This window comes from Triturus cristatus, chromosome 12 (assembly GCF_964204655.1).
Source record: "Triturus cristatus chromosome 12, aTriCri1.1, whole genome shotgun sequence".
In the NCBI taxonomy this organism is placed as follows: domain Eukaryota; kingdom Metazoa; phylum Chordata; class Amphibia; order Caudata; family Salamandridae; genus Triturus; species Triturus cristatus.
In genome coordinates this window covers 854,652,047-854,678,551 of record NC_140595.1, presented here as the reverse complement: position 1 = coordinate 854,678,551, position 26,505 = coordinate 854,652,047, and positions in this window count along the sequence as shown.

Sequence of the window (26,505 nt, the reverse complement as noted above, 5' to 3'; positions counted from 1 at the left end):
CAGGAGCCCTGGCCTGCTCGTCTTTTGCACCCATTTCACATGGGAAGAGATGCTGCAGCTCCACTTCTGACGGAGCTAGTGACATGCAGCCAGGGCCTGGGGTGCTACAGTGGGGAAGGTTAGCATGGTGAAGGGTCTCAGAACAAAATACATAATAGAAGATTAGCCTTCTAATACTTACCATTACGGAGGACAAGGGCAGAATGGACAGGATGCACCAGGCCAAGGCTGAGCAGGATGCAAGTTAGGGAATGGTCCAAGAGTGATCCCTCCAGGATGCAAGCATCAGCCACCATAGGTAGTAGGGTCTGCGAGAGCAGGAAATAGCCCAGCCAGGATTGGGTGCCATGCACTGGTGACATGTGGGTGTAGGACATGTGTGCCAGATGGAGAAAGTGACAAGCGTCAAGCATCAAGCAGACCATGACCATCCCGAAGTCATGCATGAGGGCCCTATGCGGGTTGGCCACCCAGTCGAAGAGACCCATGCAGTCTAGGACTGGATCTTGGGCCACATTCCAGTCCCCCCATATTCAGGGGGGTTGAGCCCAGTTCCATGAGCAGACAGTTGAGGCGGAGGAGAAAAGTCATCTTGAGGCCCCTAGGGGCATAGATGGAGCCCACACATAGGGACTGGTCTAAGATCTTTTGAAGGGCAAAGACATATGTCCCCTCAGTGTCCGACTACATCTTAAGGGTGGAGCAGGGGAGTGACCTCCGCAGGATAGCTACCCTGCACTTACAAGGTAGAGGTGCGTCTCATGGTAGTGGTTGAGAGGCATGACTGCTATGGAGCACCTTCCCCACCGGCCTAAGTTTGTCGGCCTCGAGCTTATGAGGTGCATCGCCTGCAGTAGGGCAACATCGGCATTCTCCAAGTTCGGTTAGGCTAGGACATATTTAATCTTGAGTTAATTTGTAAGGCCATGGACTTTCAAGAAAGGGCTATCAGGGATGTTGATCGCCATGGGCAATAGAATGTGCATGCAAGGGGACATGGAGAGTGAGATGGAGGGAGGTCCGGCTGGGTTAGGGGAGGCAGGGAGGCCTCAGAGAAAGGGGGAAAGCGAACCAGTGTGGGGGACACTAGTTGGGGCAGAAGAAGAGGGACAGGAAGAGAAAGAGCAGGGGGGAAGAAGAAGGAGGGGGGTTGACAAGAAGAACCGAAAGAAAGAAAAAAGATTGAGGTAAGGGAGTGGCTTCACTTAGAGGCAATGTGTAAAGTATTTAAACAGCACAAAAACAGTAATAAAGTGAAAACTTAATACAAGAAAAGTCCCACACAAATTTGAAAAAGAGCACATTTTAATAAATTATTTGACACCAAAATGACAAAAATCCTATTATTAGAACCAGAGTTATGAATTTTTTAAGTTTATTGGAAAAACTATCACCTAAAAGATTAACATGCCAACTGTGAACATCTAGTTGCGCAGGACCGGGTCAAAGTTGAAATATATGGCCGACCGTCAGTAACTAAAAGTGAATTGGGCCCGGTCGATGCTTACCTTTGGACTTAGAAGAAAATAATTCTGAGAACATAAAATACAGCAGGGCTGGGCGGCAGACTGTGTCTGAGGAGGAGGAGGCATCGTCATCCTAAAGCCGCTGGACGAATGCGCGGCAAAGTTCCTACATTTGTACTTAGTCACTTTTTTAGAAGTCAAAAATCTCCACCAAGACAAGGGTGGAGGCTTTAGCCAATGAGAGTTCCACGAGGCTGGATAACCTTATGGCAAGCACCTCTGAATAGGATGTGTTGCTGCAAAGAAGAACGTATCAGGAGCTGCTACAGAGTCAGGCCAACTGACATTGCAGCTTGGGTTGATAGGCATGCAGGTTGGCCCCAATCTTTATTTAGTTCTCAGAGCAGTTTTTAACCAAGGATTTTGGCTACCTGGGAACCATTAGCACCACCATCAAGTATCAGGACTGGAGGTGCATCACTTGGTGGGTTAGGACTCACTCAAGCTGGGTCCAAGTGCAGGTCCAAGATGGTGGAAGCCTGTTCTGTCCCTGTAGTTGTAAGCAGGAGATCAGAATACTAACCCTTGAAGTCACTCTGGTAGTCCTGAGTTCAAGTAATGAATCAGGGCTAAAACAGCAGGGCAGGCCTGTGAGGGTGCAAAGCAGGATACAGGCAGCAAAGCAGTCCTTCTAGGTGCAACAAAGTAGTCTTGTAAAGAACACCTCATAGCACAACAGAAGGCAGTGCTCTGAGAGTCCTTTCGCAGGTCCAGAAGTGAACTGAAGAGTGGGTCTGGGGGTCCTGGTTTTGTCTTTGATGTAGGAGAAGATTCTAGAGAATTCCCATTCAAGTGCTTGAGGTTTCCTGCTTCCCCTGCCCTGGCTTCAATCTGGATGAATGAACAATACAGGGTTGACAAGTACTTTGTGTGAAGGTAGAGTACAGCCTTTTAATTTGCAAGTTGGGCTGTGCCCAGCTCTGCTCACCCATCCTGTCAGTTGATGCTGATCCATGAACACCTAATCCCTCTATTGTATGGCAGTTTCAGAAGATTCACCCAGTCATATGGCCCAGTTACAGGCCTTAGGCACCAAAGAGCTAGGGCAGAAAAATGTCAACTTTCGAAAAATTGTATTTTCATAAATGTAACTTAAAATCCGACTTTACCAGTAAAGAGGAGATTTTTTTACAGTTGCCAAGACACCAAAATGGAATTTTGACATGTTCCTAGTAAAATGTTATCACTTACTACATGTGATCAAGCAACCCAATATTATCCTATGGGAAAGGTGAGCCCCACAGTAGCAAAAACACAAATGTAGGAGATTTTCAGTACCAGAACATGTAAAACTTAAAAGTTCATGTCCAACCTTTTAATTACAATGCACCCTGTCCTGTGGCTACTTAGGGCCCACCTTAGGCATGCATACATAAAAAAGGGGAACTTAAGGATTTGCAAGGAGGTTATATTGCTAAGTCAAATTAGTAATTGAAAACTGCATTCAGGCTGCAATTGCAGACCTCCTACAACTTCTATGGGGCTATTTAAGTGGGTGGCAGGAAAAGTGCTGATATGCCCACTAGTAACATTTAATTTACAGGCCTTGGATATATGTTATACCACTCTACAAGGGACTTATGTTAAAAATGCCAATGAGGCGTAAGCCGATTTTACCATGTTTAAAGGAAAGAGCACAAGCACTTTAGCACTGGGCTAGCAGCGGTAAAGTGCACAGAATCCCAAAAGCAACAAAGGCGAATTTCAGAAGAAAGTGGAGGGTAAAGGGAAAAGTTTTCAGGGAAGACCATCCTATGGCTGACAGGTCTAATAGAGTTTAACATTGGCTGTTTTTTTCAATGGTCTAGCTTATGAATGTCAGGTGAGTGATGGGCGGGTAATTAACAAAGTCTGTCTCGAGAGCTTGTGCAAAGATGCCTTGATTGAGAGAGGCACTGACAATGGCAAGAAAGTGTAATACAGAATCTCCAGAGAGAGCTTTTAGGAATGACAATGGTAAGACATCATCATCTTAAGACCTGGTTTTGAGGGAGTCAATTATATCAGCGAGATCTGAGCGGGATAGTGATTTGAAGGCTGATCATTGTGGCATTCTATGGGAACGAGTGGGTATAAGAGACGAAGCAGACTTGGTATCACCAATGTGCTATCAGATCATAAGTATTTTTCCAATGAAGAAGAGGGTGGTAGCATTGCACTTTTCTGTGGAGTAAAGAATATGTGTGTCCATCCAGGGTCAATTCAATGCTTGATGTTCTTGAGCGGTGTTCTGCTTCTTTTGGCAGCCTGATTAAGGGTGTTGGTATAGTGTTTTGCTTTGACTGAAATGTTGAGCTAAGCAAACACAAGGAGATAATGGACGGAGCGCTGAAACTTTTCAGACACTCACCCCCAGTCACAGATCTGGGTTGAATCCATCATCAGTGTTTAGCTCACTTTGCCACCCCAGTTCACACCCTGCCATATGAAAATCAGTCTTGACCCTGTTCCTCATGAGACCAGTCCAGCCTGAACTGCCAAGCCAGGTATTCCCTGGACTGGAAACAAGCATCCTTGGACCGGTTCGGGGCTTTCACCCCTCATCAACCAGACTAGCTTGAATCCAGTGGCAAAGTGAGTAAGGGAACCAACTCTGGGCATACCCTGCCAAATTAGGGCAAACAAAGCAAACAGAAGGAGATGATGGACGGAGCGCTAAAACCGTTCAGACACTCACCCCCAGTCACAGATCTGGGTTTAATCCATCATAGTTATCTAGCTCACATTGCCACCCAAGTTCAGACCAAGCCATATGCAAATCAGTCTTTACCCTGTTCCGCAAGGACGCGGTCAGTCTTAACTTTTGACTCACACAACCAGATACCAACAGTTGGTACTTTGATGCTAAAAACGTTTTTAAAAAATCATAACACTTATTCTATTGATTGGATTTAATTCATTTTGTTTTTTCATTCATTAAAATCTACTCAATTTTTCTGAATTGGTCTGGGGGTTTTCTTCCTTTGTGTTTACACTTTATTACTGTTTGTGAGCTGCATAAACACTTTACAGATTGCCTCTAAGTTAAGCCGCACTGCTTTGCGCCAAGCTATCAGAAGATTAAGCACAAGTTTATTTAGTGACTATTGTGGTTCCCCCTCACAAGTATTGTGGCGTTTGCCTGAGTAGGGCTGCCAGAACCAATAACCCAATTTCTTACACATGTTTTATATGTTGATGAAAATATAGTTTATGCTAATTTATATAGATGCAATTCATTTGTATTAATTTAGGATAGGGAACATTAAATATTATGCTTTCTAAAGTTTGACACTGTTGCTTACACTGGAGTGGGAAGAGCAGTTCTGACCACTCCAAAATTCCACACTTTTCCCACTTTTGTTCATTTTGGCATGGGAATAGAAACTCTGACCTCCCCCCCATAGTCAACAGTATCCCTACTGTTGCTTATATTGGAGTGGGGATGTTCAATCCAACTCCTCCAAAGACCACCACTTTCCCTACTGCTGCTTAGGTTGGAGGGGGAATAGTAAATCTGTTCCCTGTGAAACCCAGCACTTTCCTCATCGTTGCTTATCCCAGAGTAGAAATAGTAAGTCTAACTTCTCCAAGTCCAACACTTTTGTTTATTGTTGATTACGTTGGAGTGAGAATGGTAAATTTGACTACATCAAAGTTCGAAACTTTAACCGAAATTTGATCAGTTTGGTATAGGAGCAGAGAATGTGACCCCTTCAAGTCTAATGTATTTTTTCTGATTTTGTTTAGATTGATTTAAAAAAAAAAAATAGTTCTAATTTTAAAAGTTATTTTAATGTAAAATATTTATTTTAACATGTATATCTTTGTAGTAATATTTTATTAATTATTTTTTATTTGACTGTTGTTACTGTATGTTTTATTTGTAATATCTATGGTTTTGTAATTATAATAGTTTTTTAATAATATTGTATTATGTATGTTGAAATATTATGCTATTTCATTAATATAATATGTTCAGTATTCATTTTTAACTATATATATATATTTTCTTTCTTATTCTTGAAGGTTATACTTTCTAAATGTAGTTTTATTTTTAAAGTTGATAAAGGTTTTAAATTTACAATAGTATATCATAGACAAAATCAGAAATGAATAACATTTTTGGGCAATATTGTGTTTTTCCTAACTTTTGTTGTCCATATTTTGGACTTTGAGTACTAAGAAATTAAAGTCGATATTTGTGACCGAGATATATTTTGGGTGATACTTTGGTTGCCAATCTTTCTACAATTATATTTCGCCGTATAACCAGTATGTCTTTGGAAAGGGTTGTGCATAAATGAAGGAATTATGATTTTTGATTAATACTTGGAGTTGGCCTAATGGCTAGGGCGCTCGACCTCAGAACTGGGGAACTGGGTTCGAGTCTCGGTAATGATGCTGAACATCCTGTGATTCTGGGCAAATCACTTAATCTCCCTGTGCCTGACAAAAAATGAATGTGTGTCCTAATGTAACGTAACTGGTGCTATGTAAAGCGCTCTGATACCTGATTGGATTCAGGTCAGGTTCGCGCTATATAAAACTCTGCAAAAAAAACACCTGATGCTTTGCTGTTGAAGTGAGATGTGGCTAGATTCGGAAGCTTTGACTCGCCTTTGCCTTGTTATTGTCATATGACTATGGTACTAATATGGTATAAAGACAGTGTACGTACAGTGTATATGATGTCCCCAAACTTTTTCACAAATCAAACTTATCCTAGTACACCATACAATACTTCTTCAGTGAGTCTTTGGTCATGCACGCTAGCTCTTTCCTTCCCATGCAAACTTTTATCTGTGAACAAGCCCTTTCAACATTGGCACTTAAGACGGGCAACGCCAAAATAGCCAGAACACAATTTGCTAAGTATGTCCACTGATATAGCTTTCCCTGCCAATACTGGTGCACCTGAAAATTGTGATTCTCTGCGACAGGTTCTGCAACATATGCGTTGCACTGGGTGCATATGCCCTCAGAGTTATTTAATCGGTGAAAAATTAGGCAGCACTTTTGAAACTCCGGAGAAAATTTCCCTTAATGGAAGGGATCTATAACGTGTGAAGAGTACCACAGTGAGGCTTCATTGACTTCAAATGCCATGGTTGGTGAAGGGCTATTTCCCATACATTGTAAATAAAAGTTCCTGAATTGCACCTCAACATTCCATTGCTTACCAAGTGGCAAGCACTCTAACTCTCTATCACAAAAAGTGTCGCCCAGCCTACTCTCTAGGAGATGTTTCATATCTACACCAAGTATGCTGAACATTTGATAGATAAGGGTGTTTTCAGACTCTATTTTTTTATTATGTCCACTACAGAAGTCATGCTTTCTTGTGAAAATGTAAGAATGCAGTAGAGTGTACTTTTTTCAAGTCACTATCAATATGTGACTTAAAATCCTCACATATCTTGCTTTTGGCATCATCACTCAGCAAAAGTTCTGTAAACGGTTGCCACATGGATAATATAGCATTCATGGCCTCTAGGACTGGGAACCACCAGCAAAGTGACACAGTTGGGATTACTCTTTATTTGATGCCACACAAAGCACAAAAGGAGAAATATTTGCATTTTAGTTTCCACGCATACCAAAACAGTGCATCAGAATGGACTAAAAAGTCAATAGCCTTATGCTTAAATGGTGTAAATCCGTTCAGTAGTTCCTGAGAAAATTAGAGTTAAAAAGATAGATATATCTGGGCGGAGCCTAACCACACATCTCATCGTGAGATCTGATTGGCTGTCAGTACTTCATCCAAGAAGTGTTGGCAGCCATCTTGGGACCAATATACATGATAGCACCTCATTAAAAAGCATTGCAGTTAATAGAAGGTTTTAAGACTTTAGTTACATTATAAATCATTTGTTGTTGGTACCATACTCATTTTAGGAATTGTGGTGTCTTCTAAGGTGATTTTACTATGTGAAAAAGCCTTCTGCTGTGATATCATGAATCATGTTTGAGAGAAAACTATTTTCTCATGCTTTTCCCACAGAGGTTTGGAAGGTGATCTATAAGCTAAACTGAGAGCATATTTTCTGTACATTCACATTATCTTTCTCAGTCATGTGAGAATGATGTCTGACATTCTCAGTAAAACATGTACATTCAACAAGGGCAGAGACTGTCAGTTGATTCCTTTGTGATCTACTGCAGCTTCCCAGAGTGTTCTAAAGAACAACTAGAGTGCTAACAGTCTTACTTATGACAAACGTATTGCACACCTGAAGCCATCTTGATTGGAATAAAGTGGTAACTCTTAAAATATTTAATTTAGAAAGGAACAAAATGAGGGGGTTCATTTTGCCATAGAAAGTATGATTAGTGCTGCAGAAAGAAAAATTAGGGCACATTTTGAGTGACTTCTCAAATCCTCTTCTATTTTATGAAAAAATTCTGATATGCAGACTGAAACATGCACTTTCAATACCAGCAGCAGACTTCCGTGGTGAATAATAGCTTTACTACAGTGATCTAATGAGCAACTAGAGTGCTAACATTCAGAATGTATGGCAAATGTGTGACATATCTGAATACCTTCTTGATGGAATCAAAGTAAAAAACTGAAAGCATTTCCTACTGAGGAGACTGCAGTAAATGAGGAAATTAGGAAACTTCATAACAAATAAATCTCCCAAGATGGCCACCAGAGACAAAAGAGCCAAAATTCAGCACAAATATGTAGCCCACATGTAGCCCAATGACAGAAGTGTGTATTTGCAGTTTTATATATTGCATACCTGTCAGGTATTGGAGTGCTTTACATGAGCATTGGTTACATCACACAAGATCAAATTCATTTTGGTTGTAGACATGGGGAGATTTAGTGATTTGACCAGAATCACAGAATGTTGAGCTGAAGCAGAAACTCCAACCTGGTTCCCCAGTTGCAAAGTCTGCAGCTCTGGAAGTAACACCACATCCTCTCCCCTAGGTGCAACATTTAATCAAGTTGTCAACTGGGTAAAAAACCATAAAGATTACAAATAATTTAAAAGTTCTTTGTCGCTATTTGAATACTCAGAAAATATGTCCTCATTTTAGTTTTTTAGAGCACTAACCATAATTTTGATGCAAATAAGACCCTCTCATATATGTAATTTCTAAAGGAAATGCTCTAGGTATTACAGTTTTGATTACATCAAGATGACGTCAGGCGTTCCACACTTTTGTGATAAATATAGAATGTTAGCAATCTAATTGTTCATTGGGATACTGTTGAGAGGCAGAGGCCAGGGGCACGGACTCTGAAAATTGAAGGCAGGTAGGAGAGTGCAGAGGCAACAATTTGACCACACTGGGCAGGCAGGAAGGGCAGTGGCAGCACAACAGACTATGGAGGGCAGTGGAAAGGGGGGCAGGGGCAACAAACCAACAAGACTGGCAAGAGAGGCTGTGGCAATATAATAGACCATTGTGGGCAGAAGGAAGAGGCAGTGGTAGTACAACCGTACATGCCAACAGACCCGTTTCAGCCAGGAAACGTCCAATGTTTTTAAGCTCAAATGGGCTTTATTTAATCTGTCTCCTGTCCACAATCTCCTCTTTTTCAATGTAACTCAAAGGGGAAAATCAATACCCCATTTTTTTTTCTAAATCTCCCTCTTACCTAGTTCAAAGTGTTCGCAAGTATGGTACATTGGATCAGGGTACGCAGGAGGAATTTGGGTAGGGACATGGACTCGGATAACAGAGGACAGGAGGGACATGGAGAGGTGTACCAAACTGACCCTACAGGGCAGGCATCAGGGTTGCAGCCACACAATACACCACACAGGGCATGCAGGATGGGAGTGCAGCACAACAATCCATAGAAAGCAATAGGGAGGGGACAGGACCATGAACATGGACAACAGAGAACAGAGGGGAAAGAGGCAATGGTAGCTAGCTGACCATAATGGACAGACTGGAGAGAAAGCTGCAGCATAACAGACCATAAATGGCGGAGAGACGGATCAGGGGCATTACAATGGAACAGACAAGCCAGGAGGGAGGCAATAGGGGTCTGCACATGGAAACAGAGGGTTGGGGGCAAAGGGGCAGGGCAGGAGCAGCAAGATGACCATGGAGGTCAGGCAGGATGGGCACTAGAAACAAGACACACCATGGAGAGCAACAATGAGACTATGATGGCATACACACAGACCATGGAGGGAAGGTGGGAGGGGGTCAGGGGCAGCTAGCTGACCACTCAGGGAAGTTGGGAGGGGCCATGGCAGCACAGAAGACCATGCATGGCAAGCGGGAGGGTTAGTGGCAGCACAATGGCTGTGATGGGCAAGAAGGAGTGTGCAGGGGCATGCACAAAGGACCATGGAGGATAGAAGGGAGGGTCAGGACCTGGGCACAGACAAGAGAGTTCAGGGGAAGGAGCCTCACAACAGAAGGCGTGGGGCAGGCAGGAGGAGCAGTTGCAGCACAACAGACCAGGGAGGGCAGAAGGGTGTGGCAGTAAAATGGACCATGGAGGACAGGAGGAAGGGTATAGGGGCATGGCATGTGGACAGGCAGGGTGGAGGTGGAAGGGACAGGTTACAGTCATCTGACAATGCTAGGCAGGTGGGAGGGGAGTGGCAGCTCAACAGAACACTCAGCTTAGATAGGAGTGGCAGGTCCATGGAACATGGTGGGCAAAAAGGATGGAGCACTGGCATGCACAAAGACATCGGAGGGCAGGGGGAAGGAGAATAGGGGCAGGAAGCTAAGCACAGAGGCTAACCAGGAGGTCAATGATGGGTCATAGAATTGGGCAATGGAGGGCAGGAGGAGTGGACTGGTACATCATGCTAAATGGAGGGCAGTGGCAGCACAGCAGACCATGCATGGCAGGAGGGAGGAGGCTAGTCCATGGATTCAGACAACAGAGGATAGGGAGGAGGTGGATGGGGCAGCAAGCTAACTGTTCAGAGAAGGTGGGTATTAGGAACTTTATTGTTTTTAAAATGTGTGTCTGTGCGAACTACTTAAAATATGAACGAGTATGCAGCATAATCTCACTTTTATTCAGCAAGAAAAGGACGTTTGTGACTGTGACTCTGGGCTCACTTGGCAGAAACACCCCCTGACCCTCCACCCCCCATCGCAAAATGTAATGCCCGTGTAAAAGGTAGGTGGACGCAGTGTTATATAGAACATAGTCCTGAGAGCATGATTGGAAATGAAAACTAGATATTGTATATGGTATAAACTATGCACCAAAAAGTGTGATATAAGATGAACCGGGCATGATATATAATATGCAATACATTGCGCCCAATGACAGATTCATTGGAGAGTGCGAGATAGCACAGGCACTAGCGCGTGCTATGCGATATGCGCCTTGGAGTGTAATATGCACAGGGCAGTGTTGTGTAACCTAACTAGTCTCTAAGGTTGTAATATAAAATATGTGTTGGGGAGTGTAAATTTGCATATGCACTGTGACAAAGATATGGATCCCAGATTGTAATATGTATGGCATAGCGCTGTGCGTTATAACATAGGCATTGAGGAAGGCACGTTAGATGGGGCAATATAACCCGTGTGAAGGCAAGTGTGGCATGACATATTCACGGGGTGGTGTTACAGTGCACATGGGCTAGAGAGTGTCATAGCATACGCACTAGCTGGGGGAATACAACACAGAGGTGTATGGCCCTCAGCGGGCACTGGTGGGTGTAACACAGCATTGGGCTCAGCCAGGAGCGCGCTGTGACTCTCAAGTGAGTCTCCTTTTCAGAGAGTAAAAAAAAAAGTATTACACATCCGGCGGTGGATGTGTGTTTTATTAACCGTGAGGGGGTTTCTTGCATAGTTTGGCGAATTTTTGTCGAATCCCCTTTGAATGGCTTGGTGCGCGTGAGTATTAAATGTGCCCATCAATAGCTACCCATGTTTGTATAAATCAGGGGTCTCCAACCTTTTGTGTAGTGAGAGCTACTTCTGGTCAGTGAAAATCGTCGTTAGCTACTAAACCCCAAGCAACTCACACATTTTTCCGAGAGACCCCCCCCCACGCCCAATTTCATTGATTTTAAGCCTAATTTCTTCAGAACCCATACTGTGGTTTGAACAAAATACTAAAGAGTTCCTGTCTAGAAACACTAAAAGGAATGACTTTGGATTGATGTTGTCAAGACGCTTCAAAACCTTATAATTAATAGATTCAAAATCTCAGTAGAGTGGTCTGGTGGACTGGTCATGAAGGCTGAACCCGGTTCCCCAGTTCCAAATTCGACAGCTCTGGCTATAGTGCCACATCCTCTCCCCCACTGAACACCATACTTCCCCACCTAATTGTGCCAGCTATAAACACTTGGATGTAGCTCAATTCAAATTATGCACTTGATAAGAGTAATATGCTGCCTAAAAAAAAAGTTAAAGCAACCACTCATAGGGAATGCAAGATTAAGTAAACAAAGCATGTGAAATGTAAGCAGAAACAACATGGTTACCTTAACGATCTCTCACTCACTATTCAGAAAATTGAAAAGTTAAGGACATGACTAGAGGGCCCTGAAGGGAACCCTTTCAATGTCCATTGCTTATATCCTTACAAAACGTAAGCAGTATGGTTTAAAAAGACAACATCCATAAACACAGAGCCATGGTACACATTGTGTTTTCCAATCCACCCATCAACCAGGTATTGCAGTACCTCCAGGAATGGTACACGTTCCCACCTGGGGACAACAATGCTGTTCAAAGAAAGACAAGAAAACAAAAGTAGCGCTTCACTGGCAAACTTTGTAAAGTGATGCTGATGTATTTGGATGTAAATAAAACCAATCTGGCCACTTTGCAACCCCTCTGTCTTGCTTTATTTAGCTATGTATTTATTTTTCATATTTAAAAACTTCTATTTCTCTCCATCCCGCTGCACTTTGGAATAGAAAAATGTCAGAAAAAGAGCATTTCTCGCAAGAGTGTTTTTCTTTTTTGGATCCATTTCACAGGGAAGCAACTAAATGAAAGAAGGAAAGAGAGGTTGTGAACCGTTTCTTCAAGTCACGGTTTTCAGTAAGTGAGAAGCAAGACAGACAGAGAGGGAATAATAGGAAGAGAGGGGGGGACAAATGCCAGCACAAAAAAGAAGAGGACATTGCCCGAGTCCTATTCCTTCTCTGCCCGCCCCCGAACGTCCACCAAAGCAAGCCGAGCCTTATCTCAATGCCTTTGTCCGCCCTCAAAATAGTGCCGCCTGGGGCGGACCGCCCCCACCGCCCCACCCTAGCTACGCCACTGAATATCGGCCCAGCCCCAGTCAGTGCCTGAAAGGACTTTTTAATTTTAAACGTTGCCTGCCACTGCGCTTTTTTACTGAAGGCAGATCTAAAATGCAGTGGCAGACAACGCTAACATCAAAAGGCCTTGCAAGCACTGAGTGCTTTTACCCGGCGACTCGGCTCATGCAGGGTCAGGGGCCCCTCTTACCTCAGAGCTGCTCCGGGAGGCCCGAGTGAAATCAGTGGAGTGGAAGATGATGGGAAGCGCGGTGCCAGCCTGGAAAAGGCAGGTGGTGCGTTAGTAGGTGGAAAAACGTCACGGTCTTCAGCCCGCCCCGCCCCAGCTAAGCTCACTACAGCCAATCAGAGCAGCTGGTTTGTGTGAGGGCGGGCAAGGGCTGTTTAGTTGTGGAAAAGGGCTGAAAGTTGTGAAAGAAAATGACGGGATACAAAATAAAATTGTAAATGACGTTTCAAAAATTAAATAGCAGCGCGAGCTACTCTCAGAGGGTCGACGAGCTACCGGTAGCTCACGATCAACCTGTTGGAGACCCCTGGTATAAATAAACAACAAGGGTGTCTACTTGGAGAGTACCCACCGGCGGGGGTGCCGGGATTAGGCACGGTAGGGCGTCAGACACGTCAGAGCTTCACTAGCGGTGTAAATACATTCCACATTGTATGCATAGTCACCTTTTAATGAATATCTCGCAAATCATCATGGTGATAGGTACATACGGTTTGTCCAGCATGTCCTAGGTGTTTCTATAAATATATATTTTTTTTAAATAATAAAAAACAAAGGCCGACCCCGGGGGATGGGGTCCCCGTTGCCATAAGTGGCCTGAGGAGGGGGGCAACGCAGCCCCCCTCCTAAAGAATAATAAAAAAAAAAGGCCATGACCCGGGGGTTGGGGTCCCCGGGGCCGATTAAGGCCTTGGGAGGGCCAAATGTATTTTTTTCAACAACAAAAAATTAGGGTGCAGGCCCTGGGGGATGGGGTCCCCAGGGCCAATAAATTAGAAAAAGAAGGGGGGCCACACAGCCCTCCTTCTTAAAAAAATAAAATAAATAAAAGACCGACATTGCGCCGGAGGCCAGGCCCCCTCCTTGCAGCACTCTGCAAACGCGTCCCCTGGCCAGTTGTAAGTTTGGGAATTAATTCCCCTTCATTACTGAGGGTCCCTGAGGGCCAACTAGCCCAACAGGTATCTCCAGTATGCGCCAGGGAGCTGCGTTGCAGACAGGTGTTCTGAGGCCACACCCTTTTTACACCTCTATGCAACGCAGCTCTGTGTCGCTTGCTGGAGGTACCTAGTGGGCTAGTTTGACCCTAGGGACCCTTAGAATTCAAGGGGACTTAATCTCTCAACTTAGAACGGCCACAGGGCGCGTTTACACAGTGGTGAAGGGAGGGGACGGGGCCTGAGGTGACGTCTGCAAACACGCCCTGTGGCGGGTTTTAAGTTGGGGAAATAATTCCCTTTCAATCCTGAGGGACCCTGGTGGCCAACTAGCCCACCAGGTGCTTCCAGTAAAAGCCACTGCGCTGCGTTGCAGAGAGGTGGTCTAGGCCGTGCCCCTTTTTACATCTCTCGGCAATGCAGCTCTGTGGCGCTTACTGGAGGTACCTAGTGGTCTAGTTGGACCCTAGGAAGCCCTCAGGATTCAAGGGGACTTAATCTCCCAACTTAAAACGGCCACAGGGCGTGTTTACACAGTGGGGAAGGGAGGGGACGGGGCCTGAGGTGGCTTGTGCAAACACGCCCTGTGGCACGTTTTAAGAGGTAGTTTTAATCCCCTGCCCTATTATATACTATTGGCTTACAGAGGAGGTCATGCTAATCACAGGGGGACCCCAACGCATAGTGTTCCCTAGTGTATGTAAGTGTTTTCACTGTATTCTGAGTGTCTTTTAACATATCACTGGCTCTAGTACTGGTTAGTCAGACTCAGTTACCACCAGTATCCGTCTGAAAAAGTTGAGGGTACAGGATGATTTTGCAACAAGGCTTCTTTCTGCTCTTCTGTTTGTTCTTTTTGCATGTTATCCATCTTCCTGCACTTTCCTTCGTCTTTGAGGACTTCTGTTGCTTCTTTCTGCATTTATTTTTTTTCGTTCTGTGCGTTTTTTCTTCTTTCTTCACATGTCCTATCTCTGTAGGCATAGTTAGAAATTAGCATTTTAAAAGCCTTTGAAATTCACTGAAAAAACCATAGGTTTCAGGCACGTTATAGTTAGCAATTAGCATTTAAAAAACCTTATAAATTCACTGAAAAAACCATAGGTTTCAGGGGCGTTATAGTTAGCTGGACTTTTCACTCATACAAAACCATTGAAATTCCCCTGTTATAGTTAGTTCAGCTAACTATAACTCGCGCGCCCGCAATGCACTGCTGATGACGTCACATATTACATCACTCATGACATGGTCAGTGACACCACTCATGACATCACTGATGACATCTCAAATGACATCACTAATGACATGGAAGAATAAATGGGTATATAAGTGTCTAAATGGATGCTTTATTTTTGAAAAATTGATTGTATAACTGACTGATTAAGTGTATCTTAGTGAATACATGGCTTAGTGAATAATGTTTAAATATGTAAATATCTGTATCAGTCCCTCACTTTGTGTATCAGTGGCTGCATGGGTTGTTGAGTAGCTACATGAGTGTCTATATAGGTTATTAGTTGTTTTTTTTGAGTATCAGTATGAGTGTCTGAGCGTCTTGTTAGTGAGTGAATGACTGTCTCAATAGTGTCTGTATGAGTAACTACATATGTTTTAAACTAGTATATGTGACTATTGGTGTATATAAATAAGTATATGTGAGAGTGAGAGATTGAAAGAGTTCCTGTATGAATAAGTATGTGTTTCTATAAGTGATTGTTTAAAAGACTATGTATGTGTAAGTTTCTGTAGAAGTAAGTGTGGTGTGTGTGTATAACTGTATATGCAAGTAAATGGATGTTTGATTCTTTATTAGCATGAGTGACTATGTGTGTGAGTAACTCTATGGATGAGCTGTGTTGTGTAACAGGATGTATAGGTGTATGAGAACATATGATGAGTGAGTACATGTATGAGTGACTGTATAGGACTGTTGGTGAATGAGTGGATGTGTATGTGGATCTTAGAATTACTGAATAGGTTGTTGTAACTGGTATTGGTATGTCCATTGTTTTGAAAATGTTTGTTTCTATTTTTGAATGTGTGTATCAAAGGATATATTAGGGGGAGAGGAGGTCTGCCACTCTATCACAAGGATGATGTCATCAGTGATGTCATTAGTGATGTCATTTGAGATGTCATCAGTGATGTCATGAGTGATGTCACTGACGATGTCATGAGTGATGTAATATGTGACGTCATCAGCAGTGCATTGCGGGCGCGCAAGTTATAGTTAGCTGAACTAACTATAATGGGGGAATTTCAATGGTTGTGTACGAGTGAAAAGTCCAGCTAACTATAACGCCCCTGAAACCTATGGTTTTTTCAGTGAATATATATATATATATGATTCCAAGTTTGCCCCAGATCTTTTAGGACGCTACTCCATAAGCAACGATTCTCCTGAATCTTTATTAAAAACCGGCTCACATCCATTTCATTCTTTGCCCCCTGCTAAAGCGGAAATTACAGCTGCAGCGTTTCCTGTGCTGGTTTCGTTAAATCCCCATGAAGAAGGAGCAGCCACTCCGAAACGTGTCGGGAAAGTATGAAACGGATGACGTTTGTGCCAGTTTTAAAGAAAGATTCAGGAGAATCGTTGCTTGTGGAGTAGCGTCCTTAAAGATCTGGGGCAAACTTGGAATCATGTTTTACACGGCACAGTCCTTTGCCGTGATGGACGCACCGCCCGAAAAAGCTACGGGTACCGCTGGGCTGAACCAATCGGTCCGGGGCGGCACATGCAACTATGCAAATTAAACCGGACAAGTGACATCTGTGGCCCACTGGAGGGCAATTGACACACATCTTTTCAAAATTGCCATTAATTTGCCGGACTATGCACAGCCCACTAGAGGGAAACAAACCCCACTGGAGGGGAATAAAAGACACTACAACTCCCAACATGCAACTCACCAGGGAGTGCATGCTAAAGCGGAAATTACAGCTGCAGCGTTTCCTGTGCTGGTTTCGTTAAATCCCCATGAAGAAGGAGCAGCCACTCCGAAACGTGTCGAAAAGTATGAAACGGATGAAGTTTGTGCCGGTTTTTAATAAAGATTCAGGAGAATCATTGTTTGTGGAGTAGCGTCCTAAAAGATCTGGGGCAAACTTGGAATCATGTTTTACACAGCACAGTCCTTTGCCGTGATGGATGCACCGGCAGAAAAAGCTACGGGTACCGCTGAGCTGAACCAATCGGTCTGGGGTGGCACATGCAACTATGCACACTAAACCGGGCAAGTGACATCTGTGGCCCACTCTAGGGCAACTGAAACACATCTTTTCAAAATTGCCATTAATTTGCCAGACTATGCACAGCCCACTAGAGGGAAACAAACAACACTGGAGGGGAATAAAAGACACTACAGCTCCCAACATGCAAATATGTAAATATGTATATGGGTATATATATATATATATATATTCAATGAAAAAACCATAGGTTTCACAAATGTTATAGTTAGCTGGACATTTCGCTCGTAATAAACCAATGAAATTCCCCCGTTATAGTTAGTTCAGCTAACTATAACTCGCGCACCCGCAATCCACTGCTGATGACGTCACATATTACATCACTCATGACATGGTCAGTGACATCACTCATGACATCACTGATGACATCTAAAATGACATCACTCATGACATCACTGATGACGTCATCCATTGAGTCTGTGTTTCTTAGCAATTTTAATATGTTTAATGTATATATGGAAAGGCCTGTTGAAGAATGAGTGGGTGTACAAGTGTGTAAATGGATGAGTTTCTTTGGTGCGTAACTGACTCTATAAGTGAGTCATTAAATGTATCTTACTGCAGACTAGTGACTAATCTGTGTGAATGTCTGTATGTTTCTGTCTGTTGGTGTATAAGTGGCTGCATGGTTTTGTGAATATCTATATGAGTGTCTATGTGGGTTATCGATTGGTTGTCTGAGTATCTGTATGGCTGCCTGAGTGTTAGTGTGGGTAGGCTGTGTGTGACTCTGTGCATAGATGTGTGAGTGGGTGATTCTATGGGTGCATGGTTTTAAGAGTGCATCTGTGATGGACTGTACGGTTGAGCGAGTGTATGTATGGGTGTGTTAGGGATTGAATGTATATCTCAGTGGTACATTTGTGACTAACTACATATGTGAAAGGCAGTATATATGTGTGTAAGAGTATATAAGTGGCTAGATGTGAGAATGTGTGATTGTGACAGTGACTGTATGGATGAGTGTGTGCTTTTGTCAATGATTCTAATAGAGCATAAAAATGTGATACTATTTTTGGGAGCAAGGGAACTTGATTGTGTATAACTGCATAGGTGAGTAAATGGCAGTGTGATTATTTTTATGAATGACTAGGTGTGAGAGTACCTCTATGGATGAGTGGTAGTGTGGGAGTGTCTATATAGGTGTGTGTATAAATTCATATGATACTTTTTTATGGAGTGACTGTAACAATGAGTGACTTTACACGTGAGTGTGTGGAGGTGTATGAAGACCTAAAAGTTAATATGTGGGTATGCAGTTATTGGTATTGCAATATTTATGGATATGAGAATGGAACTCTGTAATTTTGAGTTGGTATATCAAAGGTTTTATAAGGGTGTGAAAAGATGTTGTAATTTATCACATTGTTGACGTCATCAGTGATGTCATCAGTGCTGTCATTTTAGATGTTATCAGTGATGTCATGAGTGATGTCACTGACCATGTCATGAGTGATGTAATATGTGACGTCATCAGCAGTGGATTGCGAGTGCGCGAGTTATAGTTAGCTGAACTAACTATAACGGGGGAATTTCATTAGTTTTTTATGAGCGAAATGTCCAGCTAACTATAACATGTGTGAAACCTATGGTTTTTTCAGTGAATTTGCAAGGTTTTTTAAATGCTAATTCCCAACTATAACGTGTGTGAAACCTATGGTTTTTTCAGTGAATTTGCAAGGTTTTTTAAATGCTAATTCCTAACTATAACGTGTGTGAAACCTATGGTTTTTTCAGTGAATTTGCAAGGTTTTTTAAAAGCTAATTTCTAAATATAACGCGTGTGAAACCTATATTTTTTTGTGTTTTTGCATGGTTTTTTGAATTCTAATTCCTAACTATAATGTGTGTGAAACCTATGGTTTTTTCATTGAATTTCTTTGTTTTTTTACATCATTTTTTTCCTTTTTATTTTTTCCTTTAAACACTTTTCTACCTATGTATATATTCATGGTTTTAATTCATTCTTCAATTTATAAAGATTCACCTTTTTTAAAAAAATGGTTAGATATAGTTGTATAACATAGTAAATATCTTCAACAAACCTTATTTTTTTTTTTTTATTTTTTTACCGTGCGCCTACGGTAAGCTTACCGTAAGCGCATGCTTCGCTTTATGTACGGTGAGCGTACGTAATATTTCTACTCTGTTTGCGCATGCTTACGTAATTGCGTAGGCGTCCGTACTTCCTACGCGACGCGTAAGCGCATGCTTTACACGCGCACGCGCGCGCGTACGTTACGCGGAAGTGTAATGCGCATGCGCGCCTGCGCGTGTCTTTCGTACGCGCATGCGTACTTTTACCGTACGAGCTCGGTAAGCTTAACGTGCGCGTACGGTTGGTCATGTGATCAAGAAACAACACTTTTGATTGGTTTAAACTACTTTCAGTTCTAGAATCTTCCTACACCACACCCATTCCCCTCATTACTGCTTGTGATTTCTTAGGAGAAGGAGCTGAATTGTCTTTGGGATACAATGGCAGAGCAGCAGACCTCTTCTGAGAGAGAGCAGGGCAGCAGCATCATCAGGCAGAGAAGGTGGAAACAAAAGAATTCTTTTGTTTGGGAGTATTTTACTTTTCCAGAGGGGCAGAAAAAGGTAAATGCTCCATTAGTCACCTGCTTACTTTGTGAGCGTGTCTTATCTAGAGGTAACCCAAGGAAGAAGTATTCCTTTGGTAATCACACTATGCTGAGACACATTAGGGATGTACATCCCAGGACTTTTGCTCGACATTCTGAAGCAAACCCTTCAGAAAGTCACCCGAGCACACCCGCAGAAGCTCAGCCGAGTACATCTTCGGCAGCTCAGCTGAGGCCTTCCTCTGCGGTGGGAGCATCACCCTCTTCTGCTCCTCTGGAAACGAACCCTCGATTTCACAGGGTACAAATGTGGAGAAGTGTGGCTCAATGGTTAGAGCGGCAGACCCTGATGCAGAGGTCTGACCCGGGACCAGGGTTCAATTCCCCGCCTCGGCGGGTCTTGGGCTCATAATTCCACAGACCTGACAATTCTCGACTAGGTGCCTATTCCAATCATGGAGTCCCACTCTGCAACTCTGGGCAATAGCTTGCTTAATCTCCACAACGACCCCACAACGCTAAGGATGCCTGGCCTCCACCTTGGGGGTGCCCAGGAGTGGACACCTCACAGGGAAAGCCAGGATGGGTTCCACAGCGGTATTCGTACAAGCGCCTTGAGACCCTTGCGGGTGAGTAGTGCGCTATACAAGTATCAATTTACAATTTTACAAATGAGGTGCACCAGATGTTATGGTCTAATTGTTCATGGGGAGAGCAGTGTTTCCCTAATAAACAATAGGATAGACCAGCACATCTGTGGTCCTTGTTAATATTCCCATTCTTTCTTTCCTATGTCCCTGTATTAACACAACGGCTTAAGAGCCAACCTTACCTCACAACTTTTTAAAAAAAATGTTAATTAATTTTTTTATTATTTTTTTTTACCGTGCGCGCATTTTTTTTTTTTTTTTTACCCTACAAGGTCCTTGAGGGAGTACAATGGAAATGAGAAAAGCAGAGAGAGGAGAAGTGAAAAAAAGGGAGCATGAAACTAAATGTGTGATAAATACAGAAATTTCACACTTACCTGACCCACAAAATAACGTATTTATTAATAAATGCTTCATTTAAATTGCTAGAAAAAAGGTTTATTTTTTCGTAATTTTGTTTTCTCAATCTGAAAAAAAAGAAAAAAGTATTAATATTTAATAATACATTTTAGAATACAGTACACATATTTTCATATTTAAAAACAATTTTTTGCCCTTTTTTTGCTGTTTTCAGAATATATTTCATTTCACTGTCAATCGTGAACGCAATTGCATTCATCACTTAACAGCGGGCAAAAAAAAATAACAATCTGAAAGATTGTTTAAAAAAAGCCCAGAATCTCTTCTCACTAAAACATACCTTTATAGAAATGTAACATATTTTTTAAAAATATCATCTAAGAACAATAACTATTTCCACTAAATATCGTCTTAAATTATTTGTTGCATAAGCATAATCACCAAAATAATATGTGTCAAAGAAGTCCACAATACAAATTATTACCTTTCCTTTAGGCCAAATGGTAATTTTTAAATTCTTTTTTGATGACATTTCCAATGGTAATCCAATAAAATTGCAAAAATGATTTGTACAGATTTTGCAAATTCTATCTAAAATTTTGGTTTCAGAAAAATTAAATAGGAATTTGCTAAATCGAAAGGCAAACGTTGCTTAAAAACCAATTGAGAATCATTACACAGTGTCCAGCCTTTTTCACATTTAAGATAAACTGTGTAATGACCAGAAGTTACAGTAGGTCCATCATGGAAAATTATTGCAACTGTAACAAAAGTTTTTCCTGAAATTGATAATTGCTGTCCTATAAACGTCTTTATTAAAGTGTCCAATTTTGAACCATCAGCTCTACAACGTTGCATCATTAAAATTACATACTGTCCGTATTTCTTTAAAAATAACGTTGAAAACATGTCAGATTTACATTCACAGCATTCCATGCTATGATTGGCATCTTTAACTAATTTACTAAAACTCACTGATTTACTCTCTGGCAATGTTAAATAGATAAACCTTTCTGAATCAACATTAGAGCTGCATGTGTAGAAAGAGTTTTCACAAGTATGTTCCCATTTATAAGAGAGACCGAACATATTCTCAATATCTATGCCTTCATCTTCCAGTACCATAAGGACATACATCAAGAATTCCTGTGCATCTTGCTGGACATTTTGAGTAAACTGTGTACGTCCTGAACATACATCTAAAAGATTTCTAATTTCAGTAGCACTTTCTATTTTAGTTTTATTAATACTCAGCTTCTCATAAAGGAGACTTAGCACAGAACAGAATCTTTTATCATGATTTACTATTATCTGCTCTTGCAAACTTTCAAGATAAAATACAACATTTAGCACTACATTAGCGTAGCAGTTGACACCAGAGCTATTTTCAAAATGACAACCAACAACCTCTTCAACATTGTCCTTTTTCTTTTTCCTTGCAATCACATGAGTCTCTTTTTGTTTTCTCTTCTCTACATCCTCATTACAGATATTCTCAAATCTCCTTTTCCGAGAAACAACACGTTTTTCCAACACAGGATACTGACCTAAATGAGGAGCATAGGTTCTTCTTAATCTATTATACTCCTTTACACAATTTGCATCTGCACTAACTTTTGAGTCATCAAACTCTATCATGAATAAACCAGATAATGTTTTCACTCGTGACAAAGCAACATATGCCATACCTTCTTTGAACACAGTAGAACCAATGTTTACAAAAGCACTATCTACAGTTAATCCTTGAGACTTGTGAATAGTTACAGCATATGCTAGAGAAAATGGAAACTGCTTCCTACGTACATATAAGTCTTTTAAAAGCAAAAAACGGACTGAACAACGACTAATCTCTTTAAACTCTGCAATCTGATCAAATTTTATTTTTAAAAATTCAATTCCATCTTTTTTCTGGTATTTCACAAAACCCACAACTTTACCCATAGCTCCATTCACTAAACCTTTTTCAACATCCAAATTTCTCCTTAAAAATACTCGACAGTTCATGCAAAGATATAGATTTTTTTCTAATCCAGCTGTTTTCGAAATGTTCTTCTCTAGAGAATCCAATTTATTTTTCAGTTTGCCTGTTAATGTAATAGTAATTCCTTCATGCTGAATTTTGTCAACTGCTTCCATTTTCTTAATCTCTTCCTTTTCCAATTTCAAAAGTTCCTCATTGAATATCGAGCATTCAAGTAGTGTTGGCATTAAGCAGATTACAGTATTATTTTCTGCATTGTTCTTGTATATTTTCTCTGCAACTATTTCTTCCTTTGGAAATAAATTATGTAGCAACCGACTCTGTAATGCTTTTCTGCCAACTTCTGTGAGTAGTCCAATTCTGATATCTTTCAGAATACTTGCATAATCTTCATCGTTTGCTTGCCTCATATTGGTAGTAAGTTCTTTGTACTCAAAGAACGACCAAATATTCGCATTACCAATGCTTCCTAATGACTTCTTCGTGTCTTCATGTGTCACAGTATTAAACACTGGTTGTCCTTTAACTGGAGTAAGCTGTAGAAGATCCCCAAAAACTATAACATGTTTTCCACCAAATAACACGTCATAGTCTCTCTTTAAAATTTGCTGCATTCTTAAATTCACAAAGGCAAGCATTAAGTTTGATGCCATGCTTACCTCATCAATAATGAGAACTTGCATCTTCTTCAACAATCTTGAAACTTCGAAGCATGCTTCTCCTGTAAGCTTGTGATATTCTATTTTGTTCTCATGCTCCACTGGTAACATTAGCAAGCGATGTAAGGTAATTCCTTTTATATTATTGCTGCTAACCCAGTTGGAGCAGGAGCAACACAAGAAAAAGTTGAATCTGTTTTTTGCTGTAGGTAGCTTCTGATGACTTTAATTAAGAAACTTTTTCCAGTTCCAGCTTGTCCACTCACATACATCCTGATTGGTTCAAATGATGTGCATGTGCACTCTTTATTTTCATGTAGTAATCCGTGATCCGTTTTTTCTGACTTCTTCATAAATTTGTTGTTGTTCTTCATTCAGTTGTTGTTCCAAATATGGTAAGTCTATTAAATCTTCTTGAGCTTGATTCATAGCTGTTTCAACTTCATTCATGGCTATTGCAGCTTCATTTTCTACGATTGGTTGTCCTAGGGGATCTTGACTGAGCGTTTCAGAACTTTGGCTGTCTTGAGAACTGTCTCTAGCTACTTCAGCTGCAATTGTTGCTTCCTGTTCAATTTCTTCATTTAACATTTGCACATAATTTATGAAAGTTCTGCATTCAATCATATCTTTACATGCATTGAATGAATCCTCATAGCTTTGAAATTCTCCAAGTAGTTCGTCCTCTGTACGCCATGCTGTAAAAGTGCCAAGTAGTAAAATTCCTTTTTGTCAGTAGTGTCGCAACTCAGCTTCCTATGATTAATCAAACTTCCTTTTGTTTGCTTCACCAAACATCCTTCCTCACCAATGACTTTAAATTTTCCATTTTTGATGTCTTCTGTGGCTTTCCGTGAAAAACATGTAGTTCTGCAGCACTTCATAGAGACACATGTCCTCAAGATGACAACTTCTTTTTGGGTAATACGTGTCCAACATGTTTGTTTTCAAAATATCTGTACTTTCCGGGTCGTTCTCGGCCAAATATTCAATTTCTCCAACAGATTTCAGTACCCGATTTCGCATTGCTGCAAGGCCTAAACTTACCCAAATTATTCTTCTTGATTTCGAGTACAGACTTGCAGATAATAACCTATCTGAACATTCGTAGGATCCAATTTCTCGATGCGATAACATCTTTAAACTGAAACTGTATAGCTTCTTACTGACAGTTTTCTCTTGAGAAATCTCTTCCCACATTTCCTTCAATTCCGTTTTCTCAGATTTAGTAATGTACGATGTGACATACCGAGCAACAGCAATAGAATTGTCTGCCACATACTGAATATCCATGTTAGCATTCCACATGGATAAAATGACTGGGTTGTAGTCATTTATATATTTTGACTCTTCTTTTCTTCTTAGGTTGTACGTATTTTTGGGAGATTTTCTTGTAATAGTATGTCGCACAGCTGACATAAAACTGTTTACTCTTCCTTTTGAAAGAACAGGTCTGGGAAATCCAAATCGAGATTTTGTGTAGAATTTATCTTTGCTCTTGTACTTCCGTCGACAGTATTTTCCGCACCGATGACTTTGAATACGTAAAACTTGCTCTTTTAACTTTTTCTCTTCTGTGCTTTTAGGTATAGCACATGTTGCATATTCTTCAATGAAAGATAAAACTGCTTCATCAGCATCTGTTCCAAATTTTGGGGCATCCTTGATCCACAACAGCATATGAACATGAGGAGCACCTCTTGCTTGGTACTCTTTTCTCCAAAAGAAATCCACAACTTCTCCAAGAGGTGGATTTTTGTTATTGCAGATGAAGGACATCATAGCCTCAAATCTATGATTGAAATATCTGCAAACATTAACCGGATCCAATGAGCACAGTTCTCCTGCTGTCTTGTATTCGATGTTTTTAATGTTTGAATTTGCCTCTCGAAGAAAATTCAGAAGATCATCCCAAGCGTACTCTGCACAGCTTAGGGTAAGGAACCATGTAGGAGTTCCTAAATTCCGTAACACACATTTCAATTCTCCATGGCGTCGGTACCAATATTCATTTGTCCCACGCTGACAAGCCATCAGATTGATCAATTGTGATTCCAAATGATCATCTCGCTGCTGCACTTTGTTCATAAAATCCTTAGCAGACACATTATGTAGATGTACTCCACTTTTTAAAATGTGATTTACTGCATAAGATAGTGTAGACAAGTCACTTTCAAATAACAGATGGAACAAATAAGGAATACTTTGACGAAATCTGGGATCTTCTGCATATAATCTTGTAGTCCGATACTCAAAAGCAGGAATCTGGACTGGACGTTCATCGTATCGTCCACCTTCTCCTGTAGGAAACAGCTGGGGAAAACAACGAGCTTCCAAACTCTCCTCCCATACACTTACGGGAGTTCCTTTGGCTTTTTTCATCTGAAACAGATCAATAGTGTTTGCCATAACTTCTTTTGAATGAAGAGGATGTATGCTGAAATGTTCATAAATGTCTTCTTCTTTTGACTTGTTCACTTTTTCAATTTGCCCAGTTGGTGTTTCTGTGTCTCCTAGTAAATCTTCTTCATCTTCATCTATATAAATTGATTCATACCATTTATTATTCCTTTTCAAATATAAATTTGCTCTTTATACTTTCCGTACATCTACCAGCTCCTGCCAAATTTTCTTACTCTTTGTAGGTACACCATTAACCAGAATAACTAATGGTTCAGTTTCCAAAGTATCTGTATCAATAGTTTCCATATTTTTTTTCAAATCCAACGGCAAATAGACAACTCTTCCTTTTAAACCTCTCTGTAAATCTGAAGGAGGTAATTTACCAGTTTTGGGCTCCATAAGTACTATAGTCTGGAACGGATGAACACATTGAATGAGTATAGACTCATACGTATTTAAATCAGAAAGTTCTGCAGGAATATCAACCAATTCTAAATTATTATGTACAGCTCTAGCTGGCATTTAATTTTCTTCTAACTTGTTATAACAATATTTACAAATATGATGATCTTCACCCAAATCAAAACAATTTTCAAGAAATATATATGTTGCAAAATCCTTCCACTTATAATTATCTTCTTCTTCACTGTTTTTGTAGAGATCAACATTCCTTGTTTGGATTTTATAATGGCTTCTCCGGCAACAAATA